This window comes from Canis lupus, unplaced genomic scaffold (assembly GCF_011100685.1).
Source record: "Canis lupus familiaris isolate Mischka breed German Shepherd unplaced genomic scaffold, alternate assembly UU_Cfam_GSD_1.0 chrUn_S1318H1496, whole genome shotgun sequence".
NCBI lineage: Eukaryota > Metazoa > Chordata > Mammalia > Carnivora > Canidae > Canis > Canis lupus.
Window position 1 is genome coordinate 1 of NW_023330144.1, and position 24,247 is coordinate 24,247.

The following is a 24,247-nucleotide window of genomic DNA, read 5'->3' on the forward strand; positions in this document are numbered from 1 at the left end:
ATTTTTTTTGTTGCTCCTTATTGCTCTACTATATGGAGAAATCACAATATATTTATCCATTCTATGTTGATGGCCCCATGGGTTGTTTCTGGATTTTTGTCCATTTGAGTGAAACTTCTTTTTTTTTTTTTAAGATTTATTTATTTACTTGAGAGAGAGAGAGAGAGAGAACGAGCACAGAGGGAGAGGGAGAAGCTGACGCCCCACTGAGCAGAGAGTCACCAAGTCCCAAGGGTGGGACTTGATCCCAGGGCCCCGAGATCATGACCTGAGCTGAAGACAGATGCCCAACCGCTTGAGCCATCCAGGCACCCCTTGAGTGAAACTTCTGCAAACATTCTTGTACCAGACGTCTTTGCGCAGACATGTGCTCTTATTTCTCTTCAGTGATACTCAGGAGCAGGATTACTGACTGGGTCATAGGGCAAGCCTATTCAAATAAGAATACCCTTTGGTTGTTACTAGGAGTTCCTGTCACTAGCACATGGTCGAGCTGTGTCTGAAACAGTTTGCTTGCACCTGCATGCTTTACCTCATTTTGTCCTTACCAAACTCCAGCGATGCTGGCTGAGCAAATATTATTGCCACCTGACGTGGGACTGCTGTTATTTGCCCACTACTGACAGCAGCTCAAGGTTCAAGTTCAGAGGGTTTCAAAGCACTGGAGAGGAGAGAGAAGCACAGAACTCCGGGATTACAAAATTGTTTCCTATGGGAAGTGAGAGCTAAATTCTAGAAAATCCCACATGTTTTGGGATCAGAACCGGCTGGGAGCTGCCAGCAATGAATAGGCTGGCAGGAGAGTGGGACTCAGCCGTGCTCTTGGCAGCCCAAGAGGGCCTACAAGCTTTTTTTTTTAAAGATTTTATTTATTTATTCATGAGAGACACACAGAGAGAGGCAGAGAGAGAAGCAGGCTCCATGCAGGGAGCCTGACATGGGACTTGATCCCAGGTCTCCAGGATCAGGCCCTGGGCTGAAGGCAGCGCTAAACCACTGAGCCACCCAGGCTGCTCCAGGCCTTACAAGTTTTGTATTACAATTGTTGTGCTATTTTAGGTTGGCCAATGGTATTCTTGGTATTTGTGTGTGTGTGTGTGTGTGTGTGTGTGTTAGGGGGATGTGTTTTTATTTATTATTATTATTTTTTAAATTTATTTATTTATTCATGAGAGACATAGAGGCAGAGACACAGGCAGAGGGAGAAGCAGGCTCCCTGCAGGGAGCCCGATGTGGGACTGGATCCTGGATCATGGGATCACGACCTGAACCGAAGGGTGGCGCCCAACCACTGAGCCATCCAGGTGTCCCACAGGGGAATATGTTTTTACAAAAAACTTTTGTCTTTCAGAAATCTGTACTCAAGAACAGGTAGACAGAACAGTAGGATTTCTGGATTTGCTTTAAAGAAATCCAGAGGCAGTGGCAGGGGTAGACAAAAACAAGCTTGGCCCTCACTTGATAATTGTTGAAACTGTTTTGCTTGGTTATCCAGGACTTTATTGATTTCATTAACTTTTATATGCTTGAATTTTTTCATAAAAAGATATTTTCAGGCAGCCCGGGTGGCTCAGCCGTTTAGTGCCGCCTGCAGCCCAGGGTGTGATCCTGAGACCCGGGATCGAGTCCCACGTCGGGCTCCCTGCATGGAGCCTGCTTCTCCCTCTGCCTGTGTTTCTGTCTCTCTATCTCTCTCTGTGTCTCTAATGAATAAATAAAGAAAATCTGAAAAAAAAAAAAAAAGATATTTTCAGAGTAAAAAAAGGGGGGTTTCTTAGTGATAATAAAGACAGTACATGCATTTTTTTAAAAAGAGGTTTCTGTATAGCCACAATAGGCAGCTGCGATAGTATGTTCCTTTCAAACTGGGGAAGAATTGAAAAAAGAACAAAAACAGAAACGGACCTTGAGAAAGATTACTCTAGTTTCTGAGGCCGACTCTGGGATATTTTTGGCCCAAAGAGAACACAGGATTCGACAGGCCCGGAGCTCCCCAGAGGCCTAGTTCCTGGGCTTTTTATTAATAGTGGCTGCTAAGCGGCCCTGGGGAGCTGCAGTCTCGGGGAGCAGAGCACAGGAGGAGAATGAGGCCTCACGCTCTGGCTGGAACTGCTGGCGGGCGTGGGCTTCCTTACCGTGGCCCAAGAGCCCAGTCACTGGGGCACAGGTGACTGTAGCGACCTGGTGGCCCCATGGACAGCAGTCCTGCCTTTGCCCCTGCCTCACCCGGCCTGCAAGGTGACACGGGGACGTGCGCAGGGAGGTGTGTAAGGTCAAGGCCACAGAGCCCTGGGAACATACACAGCGCAGGGCTGATCCCAGAGGGGAGCACCATGGGACTTAAGTGAGGAAGAAAGTGACCTTGGGCTGGGACCTGCAGACCGCCAGCTGTTGTGTTCCAGGGAAAGGAGAGGGAAGAGCATTTGAGACAAGCCTGGAAAGCCTACTTGCCATGATTGTGGAGTAGAGGATGCAGGTCTCTGCAGGTGTGCCCTGGCCCAGCCCACCTGCTTTGCAGGCTGCGAAATCTGGAGGGGAGGGGTGGGGGGTGTCGCAGCCTGGGATCCCTGGTGGGCAAGATGGGAGCCGGCAGTGGCGGGAAATCTCTAACTTCTAACTTCAGAGAAATGCAAATTAAAATAAATAGCATTATCTACACGCTCTCCTTTAGGACTGAGAAACATGAAGAGAGCGGATAGAGACAGACAGCACTGATGGTCCCTAGAGACAGGACTCCACTCCCATGCCTGGGTAGGAATAGATAGATGCCAGTAAGCTTCTTTGGGGCGGGCTCTGCAAGTGACACCAATGTCACCAAAATGTCACAGGTGCCTGCCCTTTGACTCAGTTGCTTCACTACTAGGGATCTACAGAGAGAAATCAGAGCTCAGAGAGGCCCACTCACAGCCAGTGCAGCTTTATTTATACCCGCAATGGTGAAAAGGGGCTCTAAGGGCCGTGGGGCGCGTTCATCACCGAGACAGAGGAGGTCATCTCTGTATCTCCACAGGGAACCGTCGTCCAAGGGGGGAGCCAAGTGAAAACAAGAGTGTCACAAACAGCACAGATCCTGTGACTTCACTTCAAACAGCCTGGAGAGCGCACACCAACAGTTAACTGTAGTAGCAGCAGTGACGGGGCGGGAACAAGAGAGAACTTTCATTTCTCTTCTAAACCTTCCAGTGGTAACCACCAAAGGATACAGGCAGAAAGATGGAGGCAAGCATGGCCTTTTCATTGCCCAAAGAAGTCACTGAGCTCTAGGAGAGCCGGGTCTCTGTTCATAAACCTGGGGCCTTTACGGAGCACCTGTTACCTGCAGGGCCACCAGCTAGAGGGAAGGGAAGGCGCGGGCGGGGCGGGGCGGGGCGGGGGGAACCGCTGCGCCCCTGACCTGAGCGCCCTGCGGCAGCTGCCGGCCCAGGCCCCGGGGGTCCGCCCACGCAAGGGTCTCTGGGTCACTCTGTCCCCACTACCAGCCAGGTCTTTCCTGGCACCTACACTGCTTTAGGCGCCTGAATGATTAATTTGCCAAATCTTACCAAAGCCCCCGAGGGAGGTGTTTTTCTCCCGGTTAGATGAGGAGGAAGAGGCCTTCTCAGAAGGGTCGCGGGAACTCGCAGCAGCGGGTTGGCTCCGCGAGCCACGCGGCCTCCGGCTCGCCTGAGCTGTCACTCCGGGGACAATGTCCGATTTGGGGATTTGGGGCGACGGCTCTGGAGTTAGACTTGGCTCCAGCGTCGGGTCCATTTTCTCAGCCATATGGTCAATGCGCGAGTTAGTGATCCTTTCTGCAGCCCCGGCCGGGATCGGCTATTTATGGGGGCGCTTTGCGGATTAGAGGCGGCAATGGCTGTGGAGGGCTCGCGTGAACCCCGCACCCTGCTAAGCACTTTTACGGGCTTGGCCCACGGGAGTTGGCCCATTTTTCAGATGAAAAACCGAGTCTCCGGGCTGAGGATTCTCGCCCCGGGCCCCAGGCTGGCAGAGGCGTTGGCCGCGTGCCCCCAGCAGCCTCAGTTTCCTCACCCGACACGCTCCCGGGGAGCTGCGGAGGCCCCGCCCCGCCCCGGTCCCGCCCCCCCCGCGGCCCCCCCCTCCCGCCCGCCCCGCGCGGGGAGTCTCAGCCCCGCCCGCACCGCAGCCCCGCACGCTCCAGCCAATCGGCGGCGGCGGCGTCGGGTGCACTCGGCCTCGCCCGCGGCCCTCCAGCCCCCGGCTCTCGCTCGCTGAGCGCTCAGTGCGCCGCCGCCTCCGCCGCCTCCGCCGCCGCCGCCGCGCCTCCGTTCGCTGACTCGGTAAGGCTGGGCCGAGGCTGCGCCCGCGGACGGCGCGCGGGCCTGCGGGCTGCGGCGGGCTCGGGGGGGCGCGCGGGGACTGCCCGGGTCCCGACCCAGGCGGGGGCGGGGGGCCCCCGCGGCGCGGAGGGGAACCCCAGCATCCCTCCACCCGGACGGCGGGTTTCGCCGGGAGCCCGAAACGCGAGCGCGGCAGGGACTCCTCACCTCCCGCCCCGGATCGGATCGCGGGGGGCGGGGGGCGTCCGCCGGGGGCCGGTGTGCGCGCGAGTCCCCGGTGCGGGTCCGGTGCGGCCGCGAGAGGGATGCTCAGCCCCCGGACTTGGCAGGATGCGCCAAGCCGGGACTAGCAGGGCCACTGGCTTCTTTGCTCGCTCCTCTCCCCGTCCTCTCCCGGGAGTGGATTGGGTGTGAGGGTACGCCCGAGGGTCGGCCCGCCGGCGGGTGCGGTGCCGGAGCTGGAGGGATGCGCGGGTCTCCGGATTTGGCTGGATGCCCCCGGCCCGGGGCCACGAGGGGCGCCGGCTCCCACATCCGCTCATCCCACCCTTCTCTTAGGAATGGTTTGGGCGTGGGGGTCCGTCCGAGGGGCGGCGAGGCTGCAGGACGGATGCTCGGCCTTCTGGACTTGGCTGGGCGCCGTCCACCCGCTCTCGATCCCGCCGCATCCCTCCCCCCATCGGGGTAGACTGGGTCTGGGGGGCCGTCCTGGGGTTCCAGGCGGGAGCTAGAGGGACGCTGGGGCCTCAGGACTCCCCGGCGCGCCGTCCGCCCCCCTCCCCGGCTGCCCCCGCATTGCAGCCGTCGGGACACGCCCTTGACGCGGGGCTCCAGGCGCGGCCCCGAGCGTCCGCCGGGGACCACAGGGGCGCCCGGCCGGGGTCTCGCTGGCGGACGCCCCCCACCCCCCGGTGAGGCCCTGGGTGCGGGGCAGGTGGGCGCCGAGCGTCCGCCCAAGGTCGCGCCCCCCCGCCGCGCGGGGGTGGGGGAGGGGCGTCACGTGACCGGGTCCGGGCTCCCTGGGCCCGCAAGCCCCGGCAGGCGCCGTCCGGAGCCCCGACGGGTGCAGCCCTGACCTCCGCTCCCTCAGCGAGGCCACGACCTTTTCCTTTCCTTTCGTTTTGCTCGGAAAGGCCGTGGGTCAGCGTGTTTGTTGGCTTTCGTGAAAGCTGGAGGGAACCAAGGTGAGGGCCGACTTGAACACCGAGAGTTAACCATCCCGTATAATTAACCAGGTTCGGTGCAGAACACGCTTAAGCAGTCCCCGCTCAGGACAAGGCTTTCGGTTCCTCGGTGCTCCCTGGGTTGAATTATTTAAAGGGAGATTGTTGTGGGGGAACTGGTAACTTTGTAAGTTGCCGAATAAAATAGAAATCCGTTTAACCTTTTTGAAACGTGTATTTTGTTACACCATCCTCTTGCACCGGCGTCGGGTTTCTGGCCATTCCAGATATTCAGGCGTGTTGATTTCCTCCCGAACCTCAAACTAAGGGATTAGAACGTGGCTGGCCTCCCTGTTTTTTTTTTTTTTTTTTATTTTGTGCCAGCGAACAGCACCCCTCCCAGCCCCCTTTCTCCGAAGTATTTAAGGTGACTCGCGGTGAGTGTGCACGGAGGACGACCTTAATGCAGATAGATGAGCTGGTCTTTGAGGGGAAGCAGGGTCTGGTGGGAAGGCCTATGGGGCCATCGCGTCCCTCGGAACTGAATTGCAGCCTCAGACCGAGGGGTCTGGTGGTTGAGCCTCTGTGAGCCTGGGGGCTCCTCTTCGCCTCGAAACGACCCGTTTCCTTCCTGTGAAGCATTGCTAGACCCGGCCTCGCACCCTGAACTCCCATCTGTTGGAGTCCAACAGAAAAGGGCCACCTTTGGGGGCGCACATACTTTGTGTCAGGGTGGCAGAAACTGGCTTCCTGCGCAGGCCAAAATAAGCTTTCGAGTTGGTCCCGAAAACAAGTGGCCTAACCCGGAGGCCCAGGGAGTAAACCTGGCGTCCCCGCTGCTGCCGCCCTTGGCCCGACCCTGGACGCGCGGTAACCCAGCGGTCAAGCCTGGGCCTCCGGGGAGTCCTGGGGCCAGGGCCGCGCTGATGCAACCCGGCCCTTCGCGCCCATTCATAGAAACACTTCATTTTTCCTGGGGCGGGAGTCCCTTCCGGGCGCGCTTTGGGCGCCTGGGGCGCGGGGCTGCGGGCCGGCCGTGGGGCGGCAGCCGGCGCCCGCAGCCCTTCGGTTGCCCTCGGGGTTGGCCACGCGGGGCCGGGCCTTCCCACGGACAGGCGCTGCGTGTCGCCGGGGGAGGAGGACGGGCTGCGCCGGCGATGCGCGCCAGCTCGCTCCGGAAGGTCTCTCGGAGCCGGGCGGGTGGAACAGGATCTGAGCGCCGGGGACGCGCCAGGCCGGGGGCGGGGCTCGGGTTAACCTTTCCCCTACTTTTCGCAGCCGTCACGTGACGCCCGCGGGGGGGGGGGGGGGGCGGGGCGCGGCGGCCGCAGCTGCCCGCGGCGCCCTCGAGGACGCGTTCCAGGCGAGCAATTAAAGACGCAGGCGGAGCTCGGAGGGCGGTGGGGAGGTGGGAGGCGGAAAGCGCGCCCCGCTGCGGCCCGGGGCTGCTGCTGCACTTTGATCCGGTGCAGTTTTTCCTTTGTTGGAGAAAAGGTTTAGTCATTCTGCGTGGTCTTACCGGCAGGCCAGAGTGCTGCTGCCGCTGCCGCCGCTGCTGCTGCTGCTGGTGCTCCTGGAAGCCTCAACTTCGCTTCCGGAAGAATTGGTGCTGTTAAGGCTAAAATAAATTGGCATGTTCAGAGTGCGTGTCACAGATTCTCTGCTGGCTTGATGGGGCCTCTTCTCTTTCTCCCCAGATGCTTGAGCCACTCCTGAGCAGCTCTTGCCAGCACTGTTCTGTTTGACAGATAAGTAAGGACAAGCACAGGGTCCAACATGAAGGCGGTGCTTAGGGGACCCAAGGATGCGCAGAGTTGGCCTCCCCTCCGCGCCCAGGTCCCCGCTCCGGGGACCACCCTCTCACAGTGCCTTGGGTGCCTGTAGAAAGAGTCTAGGCTGCACAGGGCGTGCTTTAAAAAAAAAAAAAAGGAAGAAAGGAAAAAGATCTGGTAATTAACACAAGTAAAGAATATGTTCTTTTTGTTGATTTCTGACGCTTATGCCGCTTTTTGTGAACTTCACCCTTTTACCAGCGCAAATATGGGTGGACCTTGGGTTCCCAGCAGGCCCTGGGTGGAAGCCAACTGACCTTTTTGGGGGTAAGGTGATCCTGAGCCTCAGTTCTCTGGAATGTCCACCTTTACTTTCCTGTAACGTGGGTTGTTTTTCTGCCTGTTTTTGGAAGTCAACAATTGAATTTTGCTGCTGCTTAGGCTTGCCTCTCTCAGTGTACAGTATATTTTGCCACCGTGGAAGGCTGCGAGATTGCACAAGATTATCAACTAGTTGTTGGACACCAGGTAAACTCAGGTACAAAAAAGAAAGGACTCCATACCACCAATGCTGTGGGTTCACCACCCACCTGTCCCCGCGGAACCTGAGTGTTCTAGATTCTTTCTGACCCGTCCCTGAGTGCCAACTGCTACCTTTGCTTTCCCACGTGACTCTTAAACTTGCCTTTCCTGCTGATTCCTGTGACCCAAAGTGGCCTTTCAGATATTAATCCAGAGAAGAACATTTGGGATCCGTTCTCCCCGGATTGCTGCACTTTTCTGATGCGGTGGGGTCCTTAGGGGCTGTTGAAAGTCTGTGCCAGGGAAGCAAGCAGCAGACAGAGGAAGCTGTTACGTTCTTCCACCTGCCCGGTTGCCCTTGTTTTGCCTTGTGACTGTGCTCAGGGATGTCTGGATGGGAGACCTGCAAGCCCATACCTCCCACATCAAGGGAGGGACCAGTGACCTCCTCTTCCTACCAGTCTACTGGCTTCCTCCTGAGTCCCGAGGAGGCTGTTGATCCCCAGCGCCCCCTGTCTGGTCACCTCTTTGTTTCCGTGCCCTGGTGAGAATACGGCTCATTGCAGATGGGACTCGTCCAGTTTCTGAGGAGTCAAGTTCTGAGGGTTAATTCCTTCTCTTTAGAAGCCCTGGCACCTCCTCCCACTGCCCCAGTAAAAGGTAATACGTGTTTAGGTTAAAAGCAAACACAAAATAACCTTGCCTTAAGAAGTTTTTCTTAGGCTGTAACTCTGACTTTACATTTTATGAAAGTCTTCCTCATTTATGAGATAACGCATCTGTCACTAATTTTTCCTAAATGTCAATCCTCTACTGCCCTTAAAAGATTTAACGTGAAGAGTTTTGGTTTCTTTCTATTTTTTCAAAAACACTCTGTTGTACAATGGGGGGTTTAAGGTTAGGGTACGATAAGGTGTACTAGAAATGGATCAGCAGCGCTCCTGCAAGGCTGAATACCAGAGTGAGGAGGTCGGTCTGGGAGGTATCTGATGCTGGCAGGGCGTGCAGGGAACGGGAGGGAGAGGGGGAGAGGGGTCTAGGAAAGAAGTAGAGGGCAGATACACGTGGAAACCCACGTTCCTGGAGCATGGGACCGTAGTTCGGACGGTACAGTGTGTTCCTACATACTGTGGTGTCAGGCCTATTACTTGATGTGAGGGGGACTATTCTGCATACTTGATGTGCCAGGAAACGATGTTAGGATAAGCAGTGACATTTGTTCAAGGCCTCCCCTCTCTGTCTCCTTGTCTCCCTGTCTCCTACACGCACGCGCGCGCGCGCGCACACACACACACACACACACACACGGCTAAGTGGCAGAGCTGGAGTTCGAATCCAGATCTGTGTTCTCCAAACCTTGTGCCCCGTCTGTCTCCCTGTCCCAGGCTGCTCCCAGACCCCTGTGCAGGCAGGTGTTGGGTGTTAGCATTGCCCCCCACCCCACCCCCCTGGATATGACACTGAATCAGCCTTATATGTGTTCTGGATTTCCAGTTCCTCATCTGTAAAATGGTTGCCTCTGACACCTGTTGATTTGTCTCATGAGTGGGAGGATCCAGTAAGAGGGCCAGATGTGAAAATAGTTTCAAGGGTATGAAGTAGGCATGAGTTTTAGCAATAATACCATAGCCTCAGGCATGTTTTATGGATAGGACCATCCTCTCCAGGCCCTGAGCTGGAAATGGGGCTTGGCAAGGTCAGCGGCCATCTCTGGGTGCACAAGAGTGAGGAGCGTTGCGAGGGAAAGCCACCTTGCCCTTGGTTGTCAGGAACATTTGTGGGAACGATATCTTGCTCTGAGCAGCAGAGGTTCAGGGATCTCTTTTGGGTGGAGGCATGCTTCTTCCAGCAGAGGGGCCGCCATCGGCATGGCTGGTGACACAGGTGCTTATGGATCTGCATCTGGAGAAAATACTTGAGCGGAGCACAGATGATTGGGGCCTGGTGAGGCATTTTGTATTTTCTTCATAAAAACATGACTCTCGGTGACCTTTCCCGAATTCTTTTCTCTTGCGTGGATCCTATTTCTTTGTATTTTTCTGATTGGCCATATTTACTAGAGTGGGCACGATATCAGGTGTACATTTGAATTTGCTTTATTTTTATGCTAGCTCGTGGGCAGAAGTTGGGTTTTTCCGGAGCCATAAAACAAACTATGATGATTGAGAATTCCCTCTATAATCTGCCTTGACTCAGCATCCTTACCCAAAACGTGAATGGTGCCCCGTGAAAGACCGTGCTGCAGGGCTCTGCCCACAGTGTCTCTCTGGAGAGTTTTTCCAGGGTTGGAGGCCCGAGCATCCTCCCTGGTGAGGAGTACGGCCTGTGCTGTTGGAGACCCTGCCTGGTGTTCCACGTGGCTGCTAAGCCGTTGCTTCCTGTGGGTACCTTTCCTCAAAGGATTCCCACCACAGCTGTTGACCCGCTAGATGAGATGGGCCGCCCTTTGCCGGATTTTAATAGCAGGCTGAGCCCCCACTCCTGTGCGCGCGTGAATTGTGCAATTCAGTGGAGAGGCTGGTGCCTGTGAATAATTTTAGCGTTGGCACCAATCGTGTTTGTAGTTACTGTAGTTTTATTGCTGACTGCAATCACATCGTTCTCGTTACAAACAGGATGACCTAATTTTATATTGTGTAGCTTTAGGAATCTTACGTGGAACTTTTAATGGAGTACCTACCACTTAACTGGGAGGTAGGCACGTGGTGTTTGGAGTTGGACGTGGGTCTGCTGGCTGTGACCTTGGGCAGGTGTCTTGGCACCTGCACGTTGATCTGCCCCTTGGTAAATTCTGTGCCCCTTCCCTGGGTCTCCTGGGAATCAGATGGGTAACGCGGGTGAGACGCGGGTCATGTTTGTCCAGTAGCCACAGTTTGGTAGAAGGAATATTTTTGTGTTTTCATTGTTAAAAGCCAGCAGGAAAGAATCTGCTGCATTTGTCTGTCTGCCTACCTACCTTTCTCTCTCCTTATCTGTTGTTTTAAGGTTAGGTTGAAAGGACCTCTGACAGCAACTAATTACATATTTTGGATATCACAGGGCAGGTTTTACTGTTTTGTTTATTACGGAGGTGATTTCCATATCTGAATTTACCCCCCGGGCTTGTTTTGGAAGCCGGCTAAGCACTTTGCATTGTGCTGACCTTTTACCTCCTTTCCTTAGCCAGCTGCCTGCCCCAGAATCCTGGCGGGATGGGGGTGGCCCTGGGCCAGCTCCTCCTGAAGGGTAAGGGACTAGCTTAGGGATGGCTGATGTTATGATTGCTGGCCGCTGACCTGTGTGAACAAATTATGGTGAGGAAGAGTTGATGGAGGAGGAGGACAAAGCAGGCACATATGAAAATGAACTACAGAACAATTTTTTTTGTCCAAAGATGGGGTGAGTGGCATTGGGCAGTTATCAAATTAAAGTAGTCTTACTGAAACTAAAGTATGTGTTACGTCAGCCCCCACCCCCCGCCCCCAGCATTCACTTGGCATTAAGTGTAGAGAGCTGTCTGTTCTGTGGTCCTCAATGGATTCAGAGTAGAACAAGGATTTGTTGTCCTGGAGACACTCCTCACTTCCGTTGGAGATTAAATGAAAGATTTTTTTTAAGTTTTTAAAAAGGTTTTTATTTATCAGAGAGAGAGGGAGGGGAGCATGAACATGTGAGATGGAGAGGCTGACTCCCCGCCGAGCATAGCCTGACTCAGGGATTCGATCCCAGGACCCTGATATCGTGACCTGAGCGGAAGGCAGATGCTTAACCAACTGAGTCACCCAGACGCCACCTAAATGAAAGATTTACAAATGAAAGTCACCTTCCAGCCTGTGTGGGGAGAATCACCAGCTGAAACCTGGTGGAACTCGGTTCTCTGGGAATGTGGGGTCAAAGGCAGCCTGCAGAAGGGGAGTTTTGAAGCTAAGTGTGAACCCAGAAGATGGGAATGGAGAGAGAGCAAAGGCATCCCAGCTGTGAGTTGGAGTTAGCAGGCTCTCCCGGCCAAGGCCCAAGTGGGGGTCTGGCTTGGGAAGCTGTAGGAACAGCCGCATAATAGACCAGTGATGTGAATTTATAAAAATTGCCATAAATAGGTCGTTGCTCTCAACTCGGATCTTGGTTGTCTTTCCGAGAGCAGATTAACATAAGATGCTTAAGTTCTCTGGTGCAGACCTTGTAGACTCTCTCTCCAGTAGTGGGCTTCATGATTTTTAAAGTAGCACGTCACATGGTTCCCATGCTCAGCCTGGGGGTGCAGCGCCCAGGTGTGTTCCAGGCCGGGAGGTTCATGCAAGCTCACGTCAGCTGGGGCTCCCAGGTGGGCACTCTCCACCAGAGGCGGCCAGAGGTGGTTTCTGCCGTGCCAGGAAAAATAAGCAGGTCCACAGCCCCACAGCATGCCAAGCCACATAGACCCAGGGGCTTTCTTTCTATCTTCAGCACTTTGGGTAAATTTCTTCACGTCTCAAGTGCCTCAAGTGGCCACTTCCTGGTTTACCCCTAAACTGGTCTGGCAGGTGCACAGCAAGAGGTGGCCTGACATCAAGAATAGTCCCCAAGGGGCCTTCCCCCTAGCACAACCAGGGCTTCTGGGGGAGGAGGAGCCAGCCTGTGTTCCCAGAGGGTGCGTCTGCTGTCACTCTCTTCCCTCCTGCTCAGATTTCTTGTCAGGGCTTCCGGTGGAGATGATTCGAGGGAAATAATGAGTGACCCAAAGGGGAGTAAAGCTCTCTTTTATGCTTTTGTGGTTTCTTTGCAGCCTCTCCCTCTCCCTCGTCTTTTCTGCTTTTCTCGCCGGTACAGGTGTTTTCTCTAGCCATGTGAGAACTCGGAGTGCAGGTGCGCATCCTGCTGAGCAGGAGGTGGATCCCAGCAGTCATGCCCTGTAAACTTTGTTCCCAGAGAAGCCACCTCTTTCCACCCAGGTAGATAGGTGCTCAGGTGAGGATGGTATGGTGGGCAGTGGGGGTGAGGGGCAGCATACCTTTCCAGACTATCAGGTTCTGGTGCTTGCACCCAGCACAGGGGTGAGGTGCAGCATGAGGACACTCCAGCCTGTGTGCATGCCTGGGCCTAGCAGGCAGTGGCGGGTGTTAGGGAGGGAGAAACGGGGAGGGTGTGTGGAAGGTGACGGGATGAATTTGCGGTTGACTAGCTTTGGTGTCAGTGGAGGTGTGCATGAAATGGTGAGTTGTGTGTGCAGGGAGAGGTAGAGCCCCAGGCAGGGTCCTGCGGGGGGCTGAGTCCTGGGTGCAGAGGGGCTGGAAGAGGAACCAGTGGCCCCCAGCTCAGAATCCTGAGAATCCCTAAGAGGGGCGAGTTGGCAGGAGCAGAGAGATTGTGGGAAGGTGTCTGTGCCCGGTCACCTTGTCCAGGAGTGAGTGAGGCCAGCCCATGGACACTAACAGTTTAGTTGTATGTCATAGATTGGACACTGCAGAGCCCAGTGACAGCCCCAAGGGGCAGGGAGGGAGGTATGGCCTGCCCTCTCCAGGGCCACTGTGCTGTGGCCTTCACTGTTGTGCTGGAAGGTTGGTTGGAGGGATAGTTGAAGAGGCTGTCGATCGTAAGTGGCCTGCATCCACACGCAGGCCTGGCCTGCCAACTGGCCCAGGGCCCTTCCTCTTCAGGGTGTTGGGGTTTCCAGCTGTGCTGACAGAATGACAGGACAGCCTTGCCTGGCCAGGGTCTCCCGGGAGGCCAACCCGGGAACGGAGAGTTCAGAGACTGGGCAGTGTCACATGGACACAGCAGGTTCATCGGTACTATTCCAGACTGTGTGTGCAGCATGTATGATTGAAAACTTTTAGAACAGAAGACAGCCTTGCCGTGTAGTACAGTGACGTTCACTGGGGCTCTTTTGAGGTCCCCTGATTCATAATTGTCCATGAATTAATTGATGGCTTGTCTCCTTCCCCTGGGCAGGTTGCCTCTTTCCAGCCTCCGGCGTGGTTGGCCTCCCCTCCAGCCTTTGGGAAGTGACGGTAGCTGTGCCTATATCAGTTACTCCGGCTGTCCTTCTGGGGAGACGGGGAGGCAGGGCAGGCGGGCAGGCTTCACCCACACCCACCTGGTGAAAGGTGAGGGTGTGCCCCGCTTCCGGTGCAGAGCGAGCAGTTCCTGCCAGGGTGCAGTAGGTCAGGGGTGCTGGGATCCCACAGACAGTCTTTGTTGTTGTTGTTCTAGGTGTAGTTGGGTGGGTCGGTAGATATTCTTATGTTGTGGACACAGTGGAATGCAAGGGCAGGCTTGTGGGCAGACAGCAGCCCTGGAAACAGACCCCTCCTTATTTGACTTTGTCTCCATGCCTGGTTAAGGGGCCCAGCCATGGCTCTGTTGAGCTGGCTCGTGGCTCGTGGGGCTCAGGGGTGAGGTGTCCCCAGAAGGCAGACACACTGATGAGCTCACAAAGGGCCTGGGAGCTTTGAAGTTCATTCCTGAGGGTCAGATGTAGCGCTGAGCTACAGTGGACAGGTATTTTATTTTGTTAGATACGTTTTAAGAAATCATGATTTTTTTTATTTGAGAGAGCGCGCGCACGAGTAGGGGAGCTGCAAGCAGAGGGAAAGGGAAGAAGCAGACTCTGCTGAGCAGGGAGCCCAATGTGGGGCTCGATCCCAGGACCCTGAGATCACGACCAGAGCCAAAGGCAGGTGCTTCACGGACTGAGCCACCCCGGCGCCCTATTTTAAGAAATTATAAGAGAGAATCACAAACGTACAGGAGAAAAGAGCCCAGCATAGCAGACCCCGATAACGGCCGCTGCCCGACTTCACCAGTTCCCACCGGTGGCCAGCTTCTACCTCTGCTCCTCTGTGCGCTCCACCCCAGGGATCTTGAAGCTGACCCTAGACTTGACGAAAGATGAAATTGCATTGATAAATACTTCAGCACGTGTCGGTAAAAGATAGTAGCTCGTTTAAAACATAACCACACTATCCTATGCCACCTAAAAATATTTAACAGTAATTCCTCGATGCTATGAGCTGACAGTTGTTTGGAGGAGGAGTCCTCATTGAGTGGGACACTGATGGCCCTGCCCACCTGCCCTTACCTGTTTGGGAGAGAAGGTTTAGGCACATCGAAGGTTGAATAGATGACACTTGAGTTTCAGGAGGCTCGAGAGGCTGCCATTTTAAAAATAGCAAGCTTTTTTAGGGGCACCTGGGTAGCTCAGTGGTTGAGTGTCTGCCTTGGCTCAGGGCATGATCCTGGGGTCCCTGGGACGGAGTCCTGCATCAGGCTCCCCTTGAGAAGTCTGCTTCTCCCTCTGCCTGTGTCTCTGCCTCTCTCTGTTGTCTCATGAATAAATAAAGTCTAAAATAAATTAAAATAAATTAAAATAATAAAATAAATAAACAACCGCTTTTATGGCGGTATGACTTCACCCACTGTCCCTATGCCCAACCCAGAGCATGCACTTCAGTGGGTTGAATCCATTCACACACAGGGGCACCCAGCACCATCCCTCCCCTCGGCCATCCACCCCACTCAGTGGTCATGTGTACCCCAACCCCCAGCAAACACTTCTTCCTTCTGGCTCTGTAGATTTGCCTGTTCTGGACACTTGACATAAATGGAGGTTGTACAGTATGTGGCTTTTTGAGTCTGGCTGCTTCCTTCCTATAGTAGGATATCCTCAAGGTTCATGAGTGTGGTAGCGTGTGTCAGGTGCTTCACTCCTTTTTAATAGTAAAGAACATTCTATTGGATGAATAGGCCACATTTTCTCTACCCATTCATCAGTGGAAGGACATTTGGGCTGTTTCTGTTTTGTTTTTGTTTTTTTTTTTGTTATTTGAGTAATGGTGTTATGAACCTCTGTGTACAGGATGTTGGGTGGACACGTGTTTGGTTCTCTAGCATGGGACACCGGGGTGTGGAAGTGCGGGGCTGTGTACTAACACCATGTTTTGAGAAACCACCAGACTGGTGTCCATAGCAGCTGCACTGTTGTGCATCCCCAGCGGCCCAGCACATGGGGGTTCTGGATTCTCCACCGCCTTGCCCAGCACTTGTTACCCTCCTATCCTTTGGATTCTAGCCATCCTGGTGGGTGTTACAGTGGCATTTGGCCTCAGTGTTGATTGGCATTTCCCCGACAGTGATAGGAGGTAGCATTGAAAGCATATATTGTTTTCTTTTTCTTTTTTTTTTTAAATATTTTATTTATTTATTTATGAGAGACACAGAGACACAGGCAGAGGCAGAAGCAGGCTCCATGCAGAGAGCCCAACGTGGGACTTGATCCCGGGTCTCCAGGATCATCCCTGGGCTGAAGATGGCGCTAAACCACTGAGCCACCTGGGCTGCCCCTTCTTCTTCTTCTTCTTCTTCTTCTTATTCTTCTTCTTCTTCTTCTTCTTCCTTCTTCCTTCTTCCTTCTTCCTTCTTCCTTTCTTCCTTCTTCCTTTCTTCTCCTTCTTCTTCTTCTTCTTCTTTTTTTTTAAACGCAGGCTCCGTGCCCAGCATGGAGCTTGCACTCAGGACCCTGAGATCAAGACCTGAGCTGAGAGCGAGGCGGACGACTAACCGTTGACGGAAGCCACCAGGCGCCCCTGTGATTGTAAATGTTTTTTAAACACGAGTCTGTGGATGCCAGGACAGAGGGTGGGATTTTCACTTACTAGATTTGCACAGGCAGTTCTTCAAACCTTTGTCTGCAGATACTGCAAACCTGGTTCTGCAGATACTGTCTCGCCTGCCTCCCTGACAGAGGTCAGACCCCTGAGCAAACACTGGACCCACCACCTTCAGATAGAATTGACTGCAGACGCTATGTTTAGGTTCCATCTCCTGCCATTAATAATCCCTCACATCTGTATAAAGCCCTGGAAAGAGCTTATAATCATCCCGAGGGTGGCCAGTCCGTAAGTTGTTTGGCATGCTTCACTCTCTGCAGAGTGATCTCTGTGACACCTGCCTCCTGCCACATGTGATAGCCTGCAGTCTTTGTGGGGAGGGGTTAAGAGGTGGCCTTGAGGCGCTAGCAGAATCCTTGAGCCACCTGGATAGCTTTTTTGAGAACAGGATTTCAGAGCTGTGAGGTGCCCTCTTCAACATCCTGCATTATCTGCAGGAGCCCTTTGCTTGGAGATCTTGCTGCTTTCAGACATGGGATCTGTTTCTTCAGAATCGGCCAGGCTAGGGAGCTTGGCTCCATGCCTGCTGAATAACACGTAGATAACCATGAACACTTTGCAGGTTGCGTTAAGCTAAGGTGATTCCAGTGGATTGAGTTTTGCCGACTTGCTCTTGCCTCCATGATCATGAAAGCAGGTTGTGTGCTGACTCTTCCCAGGTGTGCCCAGGTGTGCCTGTCCCAGCCTCTCCCTTTGCCCCTAGCCACGTCACATGTGGTTAAGTCCACACACCACTCCTCTGCTCCCACCCCCGACTTGTCGTCCCCAGGCAGAGACTCTCCTGTGTCAGGCAGTGGCTCTTCTGAGCCAGTGATCAAGCCTGAAGCCCCAGGGTTGCCTCTGAAGCCTGTTGGCTGGAGCGGGTGTCCTCCTCACCCCCACTCATGCCACTTTGGGCCACTGTCTCCTGGAAGACTGACTGCCCTTACTTCCTTACTGGTCTCACGCCCTGCCCTGCCCACCATCCATACTGCAGCCAGAGTGGTCTTCTGTCTGTTAAAGACTACTCATTTGAGAGAGCATGTGAGAGAGCATGAACGGGAGATGCAGAGGGAGAGGGAGAGGGAGAGGGAGAGAGAGAATCTCAAGCACACTCCCCACTGAGTGCAGAGCCATACATAGAGCTCATCTTGCCACCCCTGATACCATAACCTGAGCCAAAACCAAGAGTTGGATGCTTCCTCAACTGAGCCACCCAGGCGCCCCCAGAGGGGTCTTCTTGAGACAGAAACAGTAACTTAAAGCCCCTGGATGCTCTTCCTTCACCCCTTAGCATAAAACCCAGCTGCCTCCCCCTGGCTGCCTGTGGGTCATCCTCTCTGACCATAGCTGCCTGCTCTTGACACCAGCCACCCTGTCCTTGACCTGCCCTTGACCTCTGCCCAGAGTCCTGTTTTACCTTTGGGCCTGAAAGGCTTGCCCTCCAGCTGATCCTTCTGGGCTTCCATGTCATCTAGGAGGTCCCCTCTTGGACCCTCTCTACTTTTTGGCCTCCCTATGTGAGCTCTAGAGGGGCAGGAGGAGGACTTTACTGCCAATGTCTGCATCCTCCCCGTGGCTGGCATGTGGGAGGCAGTCAACAAACGCTTGCCGAAGGAGCAAATAAATGCAGGCCGCATGCCTCTCTGGGCCTGTAATGGAACCATTTGTTCCAATTAGCCGAAGACTAATAAGCTAGTTTGGCTTTTGTAACTGGGCATCTTTGAAAGCATGACACCTGTTTATATTGGTAGGTCCTCCTCCCACTCAGTCGGCTTCAGAAGGTACAAACAGGAGAAATTGTGATAAGAAAACATACAATTTTGGGTTTTCATATAGTTCTTGGTAGCTTTTCCCCCTTCTGTTAGCTTCCTTTTATTGTGGGGCATCCGGTATAGAGCTTAGGAAGAAGGAGCATGGTCCCGGGGCTCCAGGACGGTTAGCAGAGGGGCTGGCTGTGCCGGAGGGAGCCGTGAGGTGCATCCGGAGTCCCCAAGGAAGAAGACAGGAACCATGAGGAAGGGAGCCGGAATAGACCTGGCTCTGAAGCCGTTGAAAGGAAACACACTTTTATTGGTTGAGGCAGGGCAGCTAGCCTGAGCAGAGACACCCATAGACACCCACTCCGGAGGATTCTCTGTGTCTCCTTTTCATGGAGTCTTCAGTGGCGCCTGAGCCGGTCTCTCAAGACAGCAGCCACATGCATCCCCAGAGTCCAGTGCTCCTGCCTGGACAAAGGGGTTCAGGGCCATCAGGGACTCATCTGTGGACTCTCTGGGTTTCTTCTGTGCCAGACTCCAGGAGGTTGGTGGGTGGCAGTGAGATTGGCAGGTGGCTAAACGGCTGCCAACTTCCTGGGTCAGCTGGGTGTGGCCTGGAGGCCTGATGGTAGGGGTGGGGGTGAGGTTCCACTCCTGGACTCCACCGGCCACCCCGGGCCTCTGAGCAGAGGGGACAGTGGGCTGGGTAGTGCTGGACAGGCCGGGGAGGGGCCAGTGGCCCCTGGAATTGGGTCTATTAATGGAATATGAAGTTTGTTAGATGGCTGGGAAAGACTAAATTCAGAACACATCCCAGGTCCAGGTAAGGGGCTAATTACCTGGTAAATGCTGGTTGTGTCACACTGTCCCCTTCTCCTAGGAGATTGCCGAAGATGGCGGAAGCTCACCCAAGCCGTGGCCTTCCAGTTCACTGTCACCCCAGACGGTATCGACCTGCGGCTGAGCCATGAAGCTCTTAAGCAAATCTATCTGTCTGGACTACATTCCTGGAAGAAGAAGTTCATCAGATTCAAGGTTTGTGGATCCTTGTTTAAATCTATGTGGTGCTCACGCTAGCACCTGAGAATGCGTCTGGGTGCTGGTGCAGGATGGGTGTGTCAGTGCTGACGGGCACGGGGTTGGTACTTCATCGGGACTTATGAAACACTTCCACATGTACTGGCTCACTGAGTTCTTTTACTTTTATTTATGTATTTATTTTAAAGATTGTATTTATTTACTCATGAGAGACACACAGAGAGCCAGAGACATAGGCATACGGAGAAAGCAGGTTCCATGTGGGGAGTCCAGTGCGGGACTTGATCCCAGGACCCTGGAATCACAATCTGAGCCGAAGACAGACGTTCAACCACTGAGTCCACCAGGTGTCCCAGGCTCACTGAATTCTTGAAGAAATTCTGTAAGGCAGGCAGGCTGGTTGGCACCCTGTAGGCAGGTATAAGGCGGTTGTTCAGGGAAGCAAAGACTAAAATCCACGTCTCTGAGTTCAGAACTCTTTACACCTTGGAGAAGGAGGATCATTTCCAGCTGTACGAATCGCAGTGAGTTTATCTAACAGATGCCTCGCTGATAAGACAGTCAGATGTTGAAATATATGCATGTAAATTCAAATAGAGTTAACTTCACATGTTTCTCAATTCTGTTTACCTGAAAGACTGGGAATTTATTCACTTTTTATAAAGATATTTTATTTATGAGAGAGAGCACGCACATGAGCAGGGGGAGGGGCAGAGGGAGAAGCAGACTGCCCTGATGAGCAGGGGGCCTGACTACAGGGTTCCATCCCAGGACCCCAGGACCCGTGACCCAAGCCAAAGGCGACGCCCAACCGAGCCACCCAAGCTTTTTTTTTTTTTATTCAAGCACAAGTCTCGTTTTCCATAATCATAATTTTTTTTTCACTTAATCATAATTTATTTTGAAAATCATAGGAGGAATAAGATGCATGTTTGGAAAGAATTCAAATGAGATGGACAGTTCATCAAGTTACCTGCCGCAGGGAATGAGGAAAACTCATAACCGTTTATTTATTTTCCAGTTTCCTTTTCAGAGGGTGTAGCTCAGACTAGCGCTGATGAGAAGGCCAAGGAGCCAGAGTAGGTGAGAGCTCGTTGACTCAGAAGGGCGAAGGCCCATGGGAACCGGCCTGGCTGGGCAGGTGCTGCCCCGGGTGGGGGGTGGGGGTACCCGCACACGGCCCATGGCAGCTCACCGCGGTCGAGCAGGAGCCACCTACAGGGGGGAGGAAGCTGCGCTCTGCCACCTGACTTCCTGAGAGCAACACCTTTTACCGCCAAATCCAGGGAAAGAGAGACTTGGGTGCAGAGCTGTGGCCATGTGTCTCTTGCACCCCAGTGGAAGTGTTCTTGGTTTCAAAGACTTGTAGTACTGCTGGCAAGACCAGTGGATAGGAAGAGAGAGGATCAATAGTGCATGGCTGCACCTGACTGCATGGTTACAGAGGACCATGTGGCTCGGAGCTGGAGGGGCCGCCGGGGGAGGCTGGGTGAGTGGGAGACCTCTTATCTGGACCCTTCTTGCTTTGGTTTAATGTAACGTAATACAGTATGTGTCTTCACCTTAAAAGAACGTTTACTTCAGAGAACACCAGGAGAAACCCCCACTTTGTTTTAAATCTCTTTCTCGGGGCACCTGGGTGGCTCAGTGGTTGAATGTCTGCCTTCGGCCCAGGTTGTGATCCCGGGTTGAGTCCCCACATCGGGTTCCCTCTCAGGGAGTCTGCTTCTCTCTCTCTGCCTATGTCTCCCTGCCTCTCCTTTCTGTATCTCTCCTGAATAAATATATAAAACCTTAAAAAAAAAATCTTTCTCTTAGACCTCTAGACAATAGGAAATCTATGGGAATAACATGGAAGGATGCAAGTAGCTTCTAAAATAATTCAGAAGAGCTTTGAGAGTTTTTAAATCCATTGTCTTGGTCAAATCAATCTCTTATTAAGAAGGCTTTAGCAAGAATTTTTTTTTTTTTAATTTAATTTAGTAGTTCGAAACAAACACCAAAATAAAGAGAATAAGGAGGGCAGCCCCGGTGGCGCAGCGGTTAGCGCCGCCTGCAGCCCGGGGTGTGATACAGTCCCACATCGGGCTTCCTGCATGGAGCCTGCTTCTCCCTCTGCCTGTGTGTCTGCCTCTCTCTTCGCTCTCTCTGAATAAATAAATAAATAAATCTTTAAAAAAAAACAAGAGAGAATAAGGAGGCACACTGCTTACCTGGGTTCCAGAATTTTTATTTCATAATGTGCTTTCTCATTTCTACTTTTTTTGTGGTTTTTAGGGTGGGGAAGTAGGAAGGTTTGGCTGAAGGATCATATCATAGCAAATTCTCAGCCTGGAATGAGGTCTCCTGAAAATATTTGGGGGTCAACAATACAGCCTCATGATTCAAGAGCAACAGGAGGGGTGGTTTTGGAGCTGGTCTTGGGGCATCCCCAAGGTGTAGCAGGTTGGGAGAGAGGACTTCATGGTTGGTTCAGTTATGAGTCAGTCTAGGTAGAGCTCGGGAATCAGTGTTAATAAACTAGTGCCTTGGGTGATTCTGATGTCTTGGGGTCACTCTCAGAGGAATCTGCTTCAGGGAGAGATTTGGCTCAGATGTAGAAGAAGAGAAGGAGCTGGAGGCTCTGGGGAAGATTTCCTCCAGGGACAACGTGGTCACTTAGCCACCATGTGCTACGAATGCCTCCTTACCACTCTGCCCAGGACTCAACGATACATGTTCTGTTTCTAGAATGGCATCATCACTGGCGTGTACCCGGCGAGCCCCTCCAGTTGGCTCATCGTGGTGGTGGGTGTGATGTCAACCATGTATGCCAAGATCGACCCCTCGCTGGAATAATTGCAAAAATCAATCGGACCCTTGACACTACGTGAGTACTCTTTTCATATCTTAGATTGTCTAGGAAGCTAGCGATTTCTGTTGCTAATAATTTTATGTCTCTTCAAATATAATGACCATTCCTGTTCTGATTGAATCATTTGAAGCTTTGCTCTTCTCCGTAGGCTTTCTTCTGTGTTAAGGTCCACAGGGAGTTTATGGTCTCTTGCAGCTCTTTTTCTGGAGACAGCCTTGGGCCTGGGTTGTGCTGGGACATCGTGTCAGGGCCTGAGGTAGTGTGGTCAGTGCACATAGCCTGGCTGCAGTACCGCTTTTTTTTTTTTTTTTTTAAGATTTTATATATTTATTCATGAGAGACACACACAGAGGGAGAGAGAGAGAGACAGAGACACAGGCAGAGGGAGAAGCAGGCTCCATGCGGGGAGCCCGATGTGGGACTCGATCCCGGGTCTCCAGGATCAGGTCGTGGGCTGAAGGCAGCGCTAAACCTCTGAGCCACCCGGGCTGAGGCTGCAGTATCCTTAAAAGAAATCTCTGCTTCAGGAACTGGTTCTGGATACGGTCAGTTCTTTGCACTGGAGTCCATGATCCTAACAAGTAGCTGCTCTGGGGGAGACCTCAGCCCCTTAGCTCTCTGTCAGAGTGGCATCAAACCCCAGAGGGAACCCTAGCACTCCTGAGAGTTTCAGGTTTTTCTAGGAGCTTGAAAATAGGCTCTCTTTTCACCATGATGTTTGGCCTAGAGGAGCCTCTGGGTTATTATGTTTCTGGGAAGGTGTATGTAGTGCGAGAGCACTTATGGAACCCTCCCGGCGTCCTTCCTCTGCTGCAGTCCCAGGGATGGGCCCTGACATGCGTGTAGGACCCCCTAAGGTTCAGACTCTACGCTGTGGTGACCTCTCACTGGGGTAAAGTGAAGAAAGGTACACAGGTACGAAGTCTCAGAGAGGAAGCAAGGGACTGGAATTCAGACCCAGCTTGGCACATCTCCAAAATCTAAGCTTCCTGCAACATGCCCTGAGCCTCCATTCAGAGAACCTTCCTGCCACACATACAACGGGCACCACTCCCTGGTTGGCATTTGAGTGACCAGATGATAGAACACAGGCATCTCTGTCACCCTGTTTGCATCTGGCCCTTTGTCTAGAATATTTATTTTATTTTCTGGCTAGAAAGTATCCCAGTACCTCTATGTCGCCGTAGCTGTTCTGTGCCAGACCTTCCATTCTGTGTCTCTGTTTCTCGTTTGCACTGACAAACCTTCTAGGTCTCTTCCTAGAAAAATGATGGTCTCCCAAGTCCTTGTCACATAGCCAGGCTTTGTTTGGGGCAGTGGTTGCGTGTGGAGGGTAGGGTCCCCTGATGGACCAGATGGTAGCCCAGGGGTGTCCTCACGTTTCCTGGGGGTACCTGGGGTGTCAGGTGCTGGCCTGAGCAAAACAGACTCCAGGCCTTTTGATAAACCAGCACTTTGCTGGTTGTTTGGATTTAATGTCGTTCCTGCAGAAAGGAATAAATTGGCAGGGTAGGACTTTAGATGAAAACTCTCAGCTCATGACTGAGTCAGACTCCGATGACTTTGAAGAAGGAATTCAGTGTGTGTGTGTGTGTGTGTGTGTGTGTTTTAAGATTTATTTATTCATTCATGAGAGACACACAAGAGAGGCAGACACACAGGCAGAGGGAGAAGCGAGCTCCCCATGGGGAGCCAGATGCTGGACTCCATCCCAGGTCCTGGGATCATGCCCTGAGCCGAAGGCAGACGTTCAACCACTGAGCCACCCAGGCGTCCTGGAATTCAGTGGTTTTATGTAAAGGTGTGAACTTCTGCCTTGAGTGGGTGCCCCTTCCCCTTCCCCTGCTTCTTGTTTAAAGCCCAGAGTCCAGCCGAGTTGCTCATGGCCTCCGAGCTGCCTCAAGAACGCTGGCTCCTGCCTCTATAAGCATCTGCAAGGCCTAGAATAAAAATTCCATCATTTCAGGGGAAGTGTGCCTGGGCTGGACGCCTGCTGATTCCTTGCTCTGCCTGGGGGCTGGGGAGGCTGAGACAGCGACCCTGACACTCCCCATGCTCTGGCCAAACCGTGTTCCTGCTGTCAAGACCCTTGTAGACAGCTGGCCTCTGCATGCTAGGTCGTGCTTTTTTTGCATCCTCTTTACACTGTTGTGGGCTTAATACAGATTTTTTTTTAAGATTTTATTTATTTATTCATAAGAGAAAGAGACACAGGCAGAGGGAGCAGAGGAGGAGAA

At 53.1% G+C, this 24,247-nt stretch overlaps 2 long non-coding RNA genes across 2 annotated transcripts; one reads left to right on the forward strand and one right to left on the reverse strand.

The window, feature by feature from the left end:
• Window positions 1-2,901: 2,901 nt before the first annotated feature.
• Window positions 2,902-3,763, reverse strand: LOC119878262. Its single transcript, XR_005386726.1, has 2 exons — window positions 3,543-3,763; window positions 2,902-3,092 (listed from the first exon to the last, which is right to left on the reverse strand). It is a non-coding gene; the product is annotated as an uncharacterized LOC119878262 (long non-coding RNA).
• Window positions 3,764-4,283: 520 nt separating this feature from the next.
• Window positions 4,284-22,000, forward strand: LOC119878263. The gene is made up of 3 exons (XR_005386727.1): window positions 4,284-4,298; window positions 18,999-19,153; window positions 21,887-22,000. It is a non-coding gene; the product is annotated as an uncharacterized LOC119878263 (long non-coding RNA).
• The last annotated feature ends 2,247 nt before the right edge of the window (window positions 22,001-24,247 follow it).